General features: G+C 47.0%; 1 protein-coding gene across 3 annotated transcripts in view; it reads right to left on the bottom strand.

The window, feature by feature from the left end:
• Rhoq (ras homolog family member Q) overlaps nucleotides 1-12339 on the bottom strand; it is a 33577-nt gene that overhangs the window by 19846 nt on the left and 1392 nt on the right. The gene's annotated exons all lie outside the window — the stretch shown is intronic.

Raw genomic sequence — 12339 nt, 5'->3', positions numbered from 1 at the left:
ACATTCAGTCACTCACTAATGTACTCCACAGTCCCTACACTCAGTCAGTCCCTAACATATAGCATAGGCCTCCTGGATCTGCAGGACATATGGTCTAAGACTCTCTGACACCGGGAATTATGGATGGTATCCAAACCTAATATACTGTATTTCCCCCATATACACATACCTATGATAAAGTTCTATTTATAAATTAGGCAAAATAAAAGATCAAAACAAATAATAAACTACATCCATATATCACAGTTAATACAACTTCAAAGGAATTAGCATTAACATTCTTAGAGAAATTACAGAAGATAGTTCATCAAAACATAAGCCAAACGCTGGATGTGGTGGTGCAAGCCTTTAATCCCAGCACTTAGGAGGCAGAGACACATTGATCTCTGAGTTTGAGGTCAGCCTGATCTATGGAATGAGTTAGGCCAGCCAGGGCTACATAGTGAGACCTTGTTTCCAAGAGCAAAAACCCCTAGAAGAGTGACAAAGGCGGGAAAAAAGAACATCCAGAAAACAAGAAAGGCCTTGAACATTAAAAATAGAATCACACTTGAAAAACAAAGTAGGGATATAGTAGTAAATAATAAAATTGAGGAAATAAACCTAAAATAGAGCAAAAAGACACAGAGAAAGTAAACTCTAAGGAAACTAAGAAGACATTCCAGGAACTCTGGCCTTGAATCTAGGTAACAGAAGTGAAGAAACAGGAAGTGAAGAAATTAAGCAAAAAGTTTCCCAGAAGCAAAATACAAATTTCTAGACTGTAGTGGTATGGTTGCCAGCTGCCAGCTGGACCCTTCCCGACAGCTCGTGTCTGTGGCATTTCAGGAGGGTGAAACCGAAGGTCCTGACTGTTTCCTGAGCCAGGTTCCTGAAGACGATCAAGAACCCAGCTGGCATGACACTCAAAGAGCATAACAGAAACTAGAAGAGAACAAAGCAATGCCTTTGAGATTCTGAGGAAGAAAACGGCCAGTCACCCCAAAACAAACAACAACAAAAAGCCTATGAGGTCTGGCGGTGGTGACGAACACACCACTAGGTTCGAAGCCAGACTGGTCTACAGAGGGAGTTCCAGGACAGACAGGGCTACACAGAGAAACCCTGCCTAGGGTGGGGGTGGGGGAGGACACAGAACAAACAAACAAAACCTATTAGATGTCAAAAAATTTGCCATGGATGAACCTTCACTCAGGAAACTGATTAAAATACATCCCTCATCACAAAGGAGAAGCCAGGAAACCCTGAACATGGGAACTGAGCTAAGGGATAGTGTCCCAGACAATCACAAGTGTGCCGCCTGTGCGAGGCACCAGGCCACCAGGAGCGGACGGCAGACTCAGGAGGGACATGCCCAAGGAGAGGCTGACAGAATGTCAGATGTAGGTGACTGCAGGGAGGGTAGGCTGAGGGTGAAAGAGTGAGGCACGGAGCGAAGACTAAGCAAGTGTAGATGACAACCCCCAACTCCACATAAGCACAGGACAGAGATGGGTGGTGAGTGTGGCACCCCGAATGGCTCGGCCACGACCACCGAGTCCCAAGCATAAGCAGCCATCGAGGGTCAGGCTGAATTTATGAAATGGCCACTGGAGAGGATACCTGGGAAGTGGCTAGCATCAAGAGAGAGCTGGAGTATTCGTGGTGTGGAGTGCAGACAAAATGTTTGTCACCAAATAAGCAGCTGGGTGTAGACAGTGGCTAGCACAAGGGAGGGGACACGTCCTTGTTCTAGGAGAAGCATGGAGACAGCTTTTGTTTCTCCTTAATGGGCCCTCTCAGGGCTGCTGACTCTTAAGCCATCTGCATTTAAACTCTAATAAAAATAAAATGACTGAAAAAAAAAACAACAAAAAAAAAAACTCGAGGAAAACAGAATAAAGAAGTAAATTTCTAAACTCATTCAGTATCACTGAGAACCAACTGCTTTGACTATTTCGTTCCCGTTTATTACACGAGTGTACATTTTTAAGGCTGTAATCATTGCAGTTTACAGTTTTCATCCATGCTTTTCACGCTACATGCCTCATTAGCTTTCTACATTTCTTTACATTTTTGTGAAGGCAGATTTTAATGGCTGCTATTATCCTAAGAGACGCTGTCCTGTGCTTAACAATCGTCTTTTCACCATTCATCATGTGTTCACAGATGGTCACTGCTGTAAGTCACGCTGCGAAGAATACCATTTTGTGTAACTCTCTATGTACTCTGATTGTTTTCTTGTTATAAACTCAGAGACATGGATGGCTGAAAATTCAAGGGGCTTTGTCGAGTCTCTTCACGCTACCTGGGACGGCTTTTACTCCCAAGAACATGGTGTGTCCAACCCTTTGTTGAATCAACACCACACTGTCATTTACAAAGTTTGCACCCAAGAACTTCATAACTGGGTCAAACAAAAGTCTCTCACACTGACAAAGATCTCAGAATGTTTTAAATCAGTTTATAATTTTTTTCTGGGTCACATTTATAGCTATCTTGGGTTACATGTATCCCACAGGCCATAGGTTGGCCATGCTTGGTAGATTATTAACTTCTGGCTCTTGGCTATCACCATTTCATATTTACATAACTTGGCGCAGTGAGTTTGGATTGGCTACTCGCCTTTCGTGTTCTGTAACCTATTGGCTTGTCTTTGTCTTTGTCACACCACATGCCTGGTGGCACTCACTTAGACTCCTACCTCTAACAAAACAACATAATGCAGGCCCATGGACCAGACCATCCATGACTGTTCCCAATAAATCCATTTCTGAGTTGAGGCGCCTCTGCAGAGACTGCCCGGGCAGAAAGGGGGACAGTGGCCCCATTCCTTTCACTTTGCATTCTACTTCCAACCTAAGTATGATCCCCAGAGTCTGGAGGAGAATGGCCAAGGAAGAAAAGCTAAAAGAGTGAAAATCCAGCTAAAAACACAGATGAACCTTGAAAACAAGGTTCATGAAATGAACGTCAAATGAAAAGAGCCAAATATCTATACAAAATGCCCAGAAGAGGCAAATCTATGGAACAGAAGTGGATCAGTGGTTGCTATAGGGTGTGAGGAAGAGGATGGGGGAGTGACCAACAATGGGGGTGAAGTTTCTTCACAGATGTGGGGGAAAATGAAAAATTTTCCTGTGCTTTCCAACATCTCAGCTTTAAATATTAAAGAGTAAATACATACATCACCAGTTGGAGCCACCATGAATGTCTCTCACCCACTTTCCTGGTTACTGATACCTTTGCTACCCAAGTGGCCACATGAAATGCACAGGTGTCCGTGCCTGCCTACCCCTCCCCCCCTCCAAACAATACAGCCTTCCTGCTCTCTTCCTCTCGTCTCCACAGGCCACTCTGGAGGCATACCTAACAGAACACATAGACGTGTGGGCCCAGGCTCACTGGAGAACAGTTCAAACCTATGGAGTATTACATCCACATGGGCCCAGCAGTCTGTCTGTTCAGGGTTTTGCAATGGATGCCATTGTGCTTACACAGGCAATGCATTAAAACCATCACCTACAAGCTGCTTCCAAAGCCTTCGATAATGTCTAGACAGGTCAGAATCCTCCTCCAAATGGCAGAGCCATTATGAAAGTCGGGTTTCTCCACATAATAATTTGACTAACAGACTCTCTGAAATCCAACCCTCGCCTAGTTTCTACAGTAAAATTCCAAACCTTGTTTAAAATGTTGTGTCACATATAGTCTGCCTTAGGGGCTTCAACAGTCTTCACGGGTAATAAAGATCTACCCAGGAACAAAGCCAAGTGTCAGGTTGTAGCTCAGTCAGTTACTCGGTTAAAATTCAAAAGTGAAGTATATGTCAACCTCAAATGGGAGGGGGCTGCTGAGCGGGCCACCTCAGAACGACTTCCTTGATTCCTGGATGAGGCCTGGGTGACTTCACCTGATGGACAGAGTCCCGGTGTGTGGGTCAGAAATCTCCATTCCCCCTCTGGCCCTTTGTCCTCCCCCCACATACAGCACCATCCCCAGGTTTTCAGGGCCAAGGAAGCTTCTAGAAACACCTTCAGGTAATAAGAGTAAGTAAGCCCTGACCCAGCTGGCGGGAGAGGGCAGCCTTTTGCAACTAAGCTGAAGAAATGGGGTTTTAATTGAACTGGGGAGTGAGAACTAAACACGCTCATTGGCAGCTTTTACAAGGGGCTCTCCCGAGCCAACTCACCCATACCCCTAACCATTACGCTATTAGAAGACTGGTGCTTCTAGACTGGAACATTTCTTAAGGGAAACAAAAAGATAACATTTGAAAGGAAGGGAGCAGATGATGAGAGAAAGAGGAGTTCACTTCAAGAACACTGAGGTCAGCGATGGAAAGAGGAAAGAGTATTTACTGCCAAGGTGGCTGCTGAGCAAAGCCAGCACTTCCTCAACCTGCAGAGCCTGTGCCCTGCCTGGGGTTTCACACCAGAAGGGCATCACAGCCTGTCCACTACTCTGGAACTGAGATGCACAGAGCCAAGCTACTATCCTGGTTGGGCGCAGGGTCTGACACCACAAACAAACCTCAGCTGAGGAGACCAGATCTATTGAGCTACTTAACGTGCGGGAGAGAACGTGGCTTGGCGTGTAGACCTCATCAGGGAATACCCATGGAGTTTACTATTTGCACATGCCTAAGGCAGAAAGCACACTCATGAAGCCAAGGTTTGCCATGTGACATCCTGCCCCACAGGCGAGCTGGGAGGAGTCCATTTATTAAGCAAATGTAGAGAGTCCCAACACGTGGTCAAAATGAGGAAGGAGGCGGGTGAATGTTTAGGAGGGAAGATGACAAAGCATGGAGTTCAGTCATGTTCCCCAGACACTGGGACAGTGTGTAAGGTGGGTGATGAAGGCAGCTTGCTGATAGGAGACACCAGGCCTCACAGACACCAGCTTTCTGTGCAGCTCTGACCTTCTGGCCTGCATCAGAATCACTCATCCAGCCTGGACCAACAGTGATTTCCCCAAGCTGTTGAGATGGGGGTAGACCCTAGGATTTGAGATGCCTAACCAGCCCCCAGGCAGCCTGTTGCATAGAGGACCACACTTTGAGAAGCCAGTACCTGTAGGGATCCAGTCCCGCACTTTGTTGTCCACCGCCCTAAGAAGCCCTGCTACGATTTAGAGCCCATTCGGGATTCATTACTAGAAGAACAGATCCTGGCCTCCTCAGTACCCCTAGAAATGGACCCCACTGTACTTCCATAGAAGGCCCCAGCCCAGATTTGGTGCTCAGGGACTGTTTCCTGGTTGGCCAGAAGGAGGCTCTCATCTAGACAGCGAACATAGAAAGATAGAAGCTAGAGGGTCTGGGAGCCCGTGGACAAGGTGGTGGTGATGCAGATGGCCCAAGCAGGTAAACCATACGGGCAGCAAGTGGCACCTGAGGATATGGGATGCATCTAGATGAAGGAGACAATTTATTTTCCGTCTACATACTCAGCAAGCTCTTTACCACTCTGCTTCACCCACAGTCCAGACATACGTTTGTGAAGAGGCAACTTTCCCTAAATAAGAAAACTCTGGAGGGATAAAAGAGAGACCTGAGTAGCCACCGTGGGGCAGTTCCCAGGCAGCAGACTGACAGCAGGTCAACTGGGCAGAACAGGACACAGGAAGCACAAAGGGGCATGCAGGGACATTATCCCTTAGGCTTGAGGGAAGTCCACAGGACAGAAGGCAAAAGGCATAAAGCTTTGTCCATGCACTCCTCAGCAATGGGGCATGAGCACCGCCCCAGGCATGTCCCTTTTAAGGAAGTACAGTGGTGTGTGGGCAAATAGACAAAACGGTCTCAAGTTCACGGGAACAGCATTTGCTGGAGCAATTCTAGCCCCAGCTGCTGATAGCCCACCTACAGAAACCACCCCATCAACTCTTCTGTCTAGAAAAGTGACTGCTTTTTTTTTTTTTTTTTTTTTTTTGCATGAAACACTCAACAATGGAGCATGGATCGTGGAGGAAGGCATTGCCTATGGGCAAGCTGATTGGTGTCAGGATCCCAGGATTTGCAATCCAAAGTCCTGCCCTGGAAACATGTCTTTTAGAGCAAGCCACTTAACCTCCCCTGTCCTGTAAAGTGAGGCAAACACGACTAGCCTCTGACTCACAGAGGTGAGAAGGCAAAGAGGTCACATGCTTTGCATTGTGGTAAACACCATTCAAGGCCGAGCCCCCAAGTTCACCCTGAGGTCCAGTTATCTGGGGATCTGGAGAGAAGGCTGGCTCACTTCTCTGGCCAGTTACTTACAAAAGGAACAGCAACAATAAAAGCCTCCTCCTCCGCTTCCTTTTCTATTAAAACCAACAAGCAACAAGGTGGCAGATTAATATCTCTCTAATTACTAGGTTGTCAATCAAAAGGGGGAAAGTCTATGATTTATTTATCAAGCCCTCACCTCAAGCTGGCATGGATAGCAGGGACCCCAGGCCCCTAAAGACACAAGTGGAAGCCCTCCCATGCCTGCCCTCTCCACACTGCTTCCCACTCTCTGCCTGGATATGAGCTTTCTCATACACTCTGCTGCATGGCCTCGCTTGGTGCCATGTTTCTCAAACTTGCACTTGGTGGCACAGGGAGATGGGAGCCGCTGTGCTCAGCACATGCTGTGTGGGGACTCGGAGCATGGATGAGGGACTGGAAGGGAGAGCTGGACACCAAGCCCCACATGGCCACCCTCAGAGGGGAGGAACTCTCTCTGCTGGGACCTAGGAGGGTTGGACTTGGCCCTCAAACCCTACCAGAAGGTACTATCATAACCCCATTATAGGGACGAGGACATGAGTTTGGGAGAGGACCTACCCTGGCTGGTGGTGTTCTGCCTCTCACCTGTCCCTATGTCCTCCAAGCAGCAATCCTCACTCAGCGGCACCGCTCTCACTTAGGCCCCCACTTGTGCAATATACTTTCCAGGGGTTCGTCAACTTTCTTTTTCTCCCAGAGAAGGCTGGAAAGAGGCCATGGGAGGAGCTGGCTGGTGGGCTGATCCTAGCCACATACAAATATAAAGAGGATTTGGTGTTCACCTGAAGAATCCAAAACCCATCATCCCACTGCCAAACTACCTGTGGTCAGGAGACTGGGGGGCAAAAGGCCTTGAAGATGCAAAGGCCTGAGCCTGGTAACCATCAAGCCTAGCAAGCCAAGTTGGAGACATATTGGTAGTTGATACACCATCCACATGCTTCACTCCTCTTACAGATGAATCGCCAGGGAAGGAGCTCTTAGCCATTGGTTAGCCTTTAGCTGAGAGACTGAGAGCCAAATAAAAACAATCTCATTTTAAGACACATGTACCTAGTGTCATGAGGCACTGGGCTGGGCTCCAGAATGTGGTTGAGGTGCCCCACCATCCTGGAGCCCATCCAGGGCAGGAAGCATCCACAGAGGCAATGGCAGGGAGTGGTCTCACTGCACGCACTGGCTTGGGGACATGACAGGCCCGGGCAGCTGGCCACCTGCCACCTGCAGGCTTTCCTGGGCGCACAGCAGCTGTAACAGCACTGAAAGAGGAACAGCGAAGTGCTGAGGGCAGAGAAAGCCGCTCCCTGACCAGAGCTGGCCAAATTAGGGCAAAATCAACCCCCCTGGGTGTGAAAGGAAACCCGGCCTATCACAATTGTCAAGTTTTTTTTTTCTGCATTTGTAGTTTTTTTGGTTTTTGTTGGTTTTTTGTTTGTTTGTTTTGTTTTGTTTTGCCTAATTTCTCTGCCCCTGCCTTTTTCCTCTCTGCACACCACTACTGCGTCGGAGGCTTGGGGGTAGCTGCTGCCACCAACACATGTCCTTGCTAAAGACTGATACTCTGCAGAAAGCTGTTGGTTTTGTCATTTGCTCTCATTCCCCCGAAACCCCAAAGTCCACAACAAAACCACAAAAGTCCAATATTCCAAAAGACCTTGACCTGGGCGTGAGGCTATAAGTTCAAACCACATTACTAAATAAATAAATAAATAAATAAATAAATAAATAGGGGTTAGCTCTGTGGCACACATAGCAATACAGGCTTAGCCCCAACCCCCACCTCTCTCTACCTTACCAGCTCCCCAAGGCTGACAGAGCAGCATCTTGTTATGTCTGTAGCACTCACCCTTGACATGCCAGTCAGGAAGCATTAGTTTAAAGACTGGAAATGTCACCAGACCTCAGGAGAATCATGTTGGAAGCTGATCAAAGGGCTCAGAAAGGTTGAGGCTCGACCGGGCACTGCCCCCACCCTAAGGTCCCTGCCTGCGGACCCAAGCCTGAGCTGGACCTGACCACCAGATCCCACACAGGAAAGCATGGTGTATTTTAAACAGCAACAGCTTCTGAATGGACAGGCCGCCCACCTTCACAATACAGAGGAGGAAAGCAAACATGCCAGCGTGATACAGTGAAGCCTGGGTAGAAAACAGCTTCCGCAGAGGTTAGCAAAATGCAGATGAGAATGGTTACTGAGGAAGAGCAGAGGCTCAGTGCCACTTCTCACCTGCTGTAGCTCTTAGGCTCCTCTCACTCTAGTCCCTCAAGGATGTAATGTGAGGCTAAGGGAACCTGAAGTCTGAGGGGTGGGAGGGGCCATTCCCTACAATCTTACTTCTGTGCAATGCATACTTACACTGAAGTAGGAAAACTTTTTTCTGATCCACATATCTCTTTCCCATCAGCTCATTCGCTTGCTGTTTCTTCTCTGGGAAAAGTCTACCTGGGAAGGTGCTGTGAACAAACCCTACCTAAAGATAGAAAGCACTTGATGAGTCCTCCCTCTACCCCTCTCACTATGCTAGGTTCTTGAGTGCTGCCCCGTGAAATGTAGAAGATGGGTGGGACCTCCTGTCCACTGCCTCCAGCTAAGGTTCCCTTTGTTGGAAGAAGGGTACCCAGAGAGCTGGAAGGGGGACAGATGAGCTACAACTGCTGGGTTATGACAAGTGTGAAGCAAATCTCATTTGTCATTGAAAAGCTACCCCAGGGGACACTGGAGCAGGGATATTTATAGCTCTCATGTATGCAACCCTGAACTTGGAAGCTTAAGTTGCCAGATATAGCAACATCGTGCCTAAAACGTACATGTGAACTTGGATGCAGAGACAGTGGCTAAATCCAGAACTTTAGGGATCCCAAACTCACCCCACCACACACGCTCTCGAGTGTCAGTATTCTGAGATCAGGTTAAACCCGACTCTGGTGCTTCCCTCTTCAGAGTATCAAGTTCTACCTTCCTGCCAAGGATTAAGAGATGGAGCCTGGAGCCTGCAGCCAGAGAACAGCCTGCCAAGCAGATCCCTGATGGCTTGTTTAGGCAGAGGAAAAGTTCACCCCACTTCCTTTCATTCGCAGGAGCAGAGTCAGTGGGGACAATCCCACCTTTCTAATTCCTTCCCAGAGCAGGCAGAGGGCTAGTACACAGCCCACACTGAGGGCCCAAAGCCAGGCACAAAAGAACTTCCACAAAGACCTAGGCAGAAAGCCAGACCTCCCTGCAAGGCCCCCATGGTAGAGGAAGGGGCCTGAATCCACTTCTACTCCAAAATGCTTGGCAGTCAGAATGGCAGGCTGTCCTTGGACCACTCTGGGGTTGGGATTGTGGGGAGTTCCCTTTAGCAGCAATGCTTGTGAGTGAGTGGAGTTTTAAGAGATGTTCCTAGACAAAGCACACGATGGGAACCGATGCCCAACACACTCTTGTACTCTCATTCTCCCTCTGCTGATAGCAGAAAAAGTCAAGTAGACAGCAGGCTTCTCAAGAAGACCAAAGGTCATCTCCTAACCACCCTCCCTTGACCAGGAGATTCCTATTATGTCAACTGAGCAAAGGATGTTTGTAGCTTTGGACTTGACTGGAGTCATCAAGAGGGCCAAGAGTAAAAGAGTGGACTAGAGGTGCCAACCTGGGGGAGGCATTTGCTGCATTTAGTTAAGTAGGTATGCCAAGCACCCACACACATGAGCAAAGAGTTTGGAGAGAAGGGAAGTGCTTTCCAGGGCTGTGATCTTCCTCTTCATCCTACCATCTCTGGAAAAAGAACCAGCTGAAACCTACATATGCCCCTTGCTTCTCAACTTCTGCACAGAACCTGAAACTATTTCTGGCTCCACACCGCTGCTAATAATTCTAAGATCTGGCCCTCCAGTGGGGTATATCAACTTTAGGCAGGGTACACTGTCCTCTTCCACCTGCTACCGTCCCTCCCCCCAAAAACTACCCTGCCCATAGCAGAGCACAGTAATTTCTTGTAATATCATTTGCACGCCTACTATACACAAAGAGCTGTTGATGCCAACTGTTTTTGCAAAGGTTAATGAATTTAAGGCAGCCTACATCTCTACAGTGTAGATCCTAATTATCCACATTTTACTATTACAGAGACAGTAAATAACTCAGCTAGAATTATATGCCCAGTATAGCAAGACAGAGATCTGACCCCAAGATGTTTTAGTCCCAAAGCCCACAGGATTTCCTCTTTTGTCTATCTGGCTAAAAATTCTCGACATCTATGTATAAGAATGTACGCGTATATATTTGTTTGCCACTATTATTATCATCATCATAAAATGAATTTGATACCTATTTATAGAGAAATGGGGTCTTAACACAAAAAGCTCCATAAGACACATGAACAATCATTTGATCTGGACCCTTTACATATACTCATACCAGCAGTTGCAGGCCCATAATTTAGATGTTTTCTTTTGCACATCCCAGCTGCTGAGCATGAAACAACAGCCCCACCCCTTTGTCTGGTAATGGCTGTTTCTCTTATCACTAATGAACTGAACTATCAATAACTTTAACCTAAAATCAAAAGTATTAGTCCGTGGCTAAGAAATCACCAGTGCTTACCATCAGGTGACATATGGCCCTGATCACACCCTCCCCACTCCTCACCCCCCCACCCCTCCTACTTCAAGTACTATATGCATACAAACAATCTGACAAACCCTGGGGCCTCTCAGCACTTTCAAGGACCACTTCCACTGGAGCGATGCAGGGGTCTTTACCTCAGCAGCAAGCTTTTGTAAGCTGTGCGACCTGAGACATACATACATGTACATGTGGTCTCTGATACATAGACGGAACGTATTAAGGGACCTCTTAATACGTTTGTATAAACAAAGTTGACATTCACATGTCCTGCTGAATAAAGTGCATGGTTAAAACACCATCATTGCAACAAAGAAATGTGGTAGTATGAGAAATTAAAATTAGAAACTACCCCCCCAAACTCTGTATTTTCAACTAATATCAACTTTTTATCTATCAACAGCACTACTTAAAACTTGGTGGTACTTGCCTTCCATAACTGATGCAGATGGTGGCGGGGTTAAATAATAACCAAAACAGGCCCCCAAAGCTGAGACTCAGACAAGGCTGCACTGGCCCGGGCATCTTCGATGAAACCTCTGGTACTGTACAGCCATTCACCATCCTCAGCTGTTCTAACACAGTGGCTCTCAACTTTCCTATTCTGTGTCCTGTTAATATAGTTCCTCATGCTGTGGCGATCCGCAGCCGTAGCCTTATTTCATTACTGCTTCATAACTATAATTTTGCTACTGTTATGAATCACAATGTAAATCCCTGTTGTGTAGGATATCTGATATATGACCCCTTTCCCACAGGTCGAGAACCACTGTTCTAACAGTTCAGAAATCAGAACCACATCAAGCCCCTCTCTCCCTCCTACCCCCCAAAAAAACCCAACCCACAAATTATTTCTAGACTTCAATATGGAATCTGAGAACACACAATTCTGAAAGGCAATTCTAGACAAACATATTTAACATACAATATCTGGGTGTTATTCCTTTCTTTTCCTTCCTTCTTTTTTCTTCTTTTAGCCCCTGTTCACAAATAAAGACCTCAGTGACTGCACTTCCCACAGATCCTTAGTCCTTCAACGGCTGACAAGTCCTCAGGGTGCTCAAATCTGCATAATACACAGAAACTTCCTCCTGAGACGTCAGGAAGACTTGCAGAGCTTTATTCTGCAAAACTTCATCACCTTACCCCAGAGGAAAGAAAGTGGGTCTGGAAAGGCGGTAGAGCTGTGTCAGGGAAACAAACCGCCATAAGCCTTCAGGAGAACAGCCTGGCCCTTCTGGTTTGCAAACACTAGCCAGAGGCTGCGAGGAAAAGTGTTCCTTTCCTTTCTGCACAATAATCTCTCCAAAGAAAACACAAAGTCACCTGGCCCTCCAAGGGGAAGAAAGCTCTTCCTCCAAGACTCAAGCTGAACTCTTAACCCTCCACACCCCGGACCCTAGGGAGTGGCTGATGGTTGTTGTTTCTTTCTTTTTTTTCCCTGTGGTCCTCTGGTAACACCACAAATTACGTTTTCAGGGACTGGAGTCCCAGAGTGCAA

The sequence above is a fragment of the Psammomys obesus genome, unplaced genomic scaffold (genome assembly GCF_907164565.1).
Source record: "Psammomys obesus unplaced genomic scaffold, mPsaObe1.curated_primary_1811, whole genome shotgun sequence".
In the NCBI taxonomy this organism is placed as follows: Eukaryota; Metazoa; Chordata; class Mammalia; order Rodentia; family Muridae; genus Psammomys; species Psammomys obesus.
The sequence above is the reverse complement of the archived record's forward strand: the minus strand, read 5'-3'. Positions and strand labels throughout refer to the sequence as shown.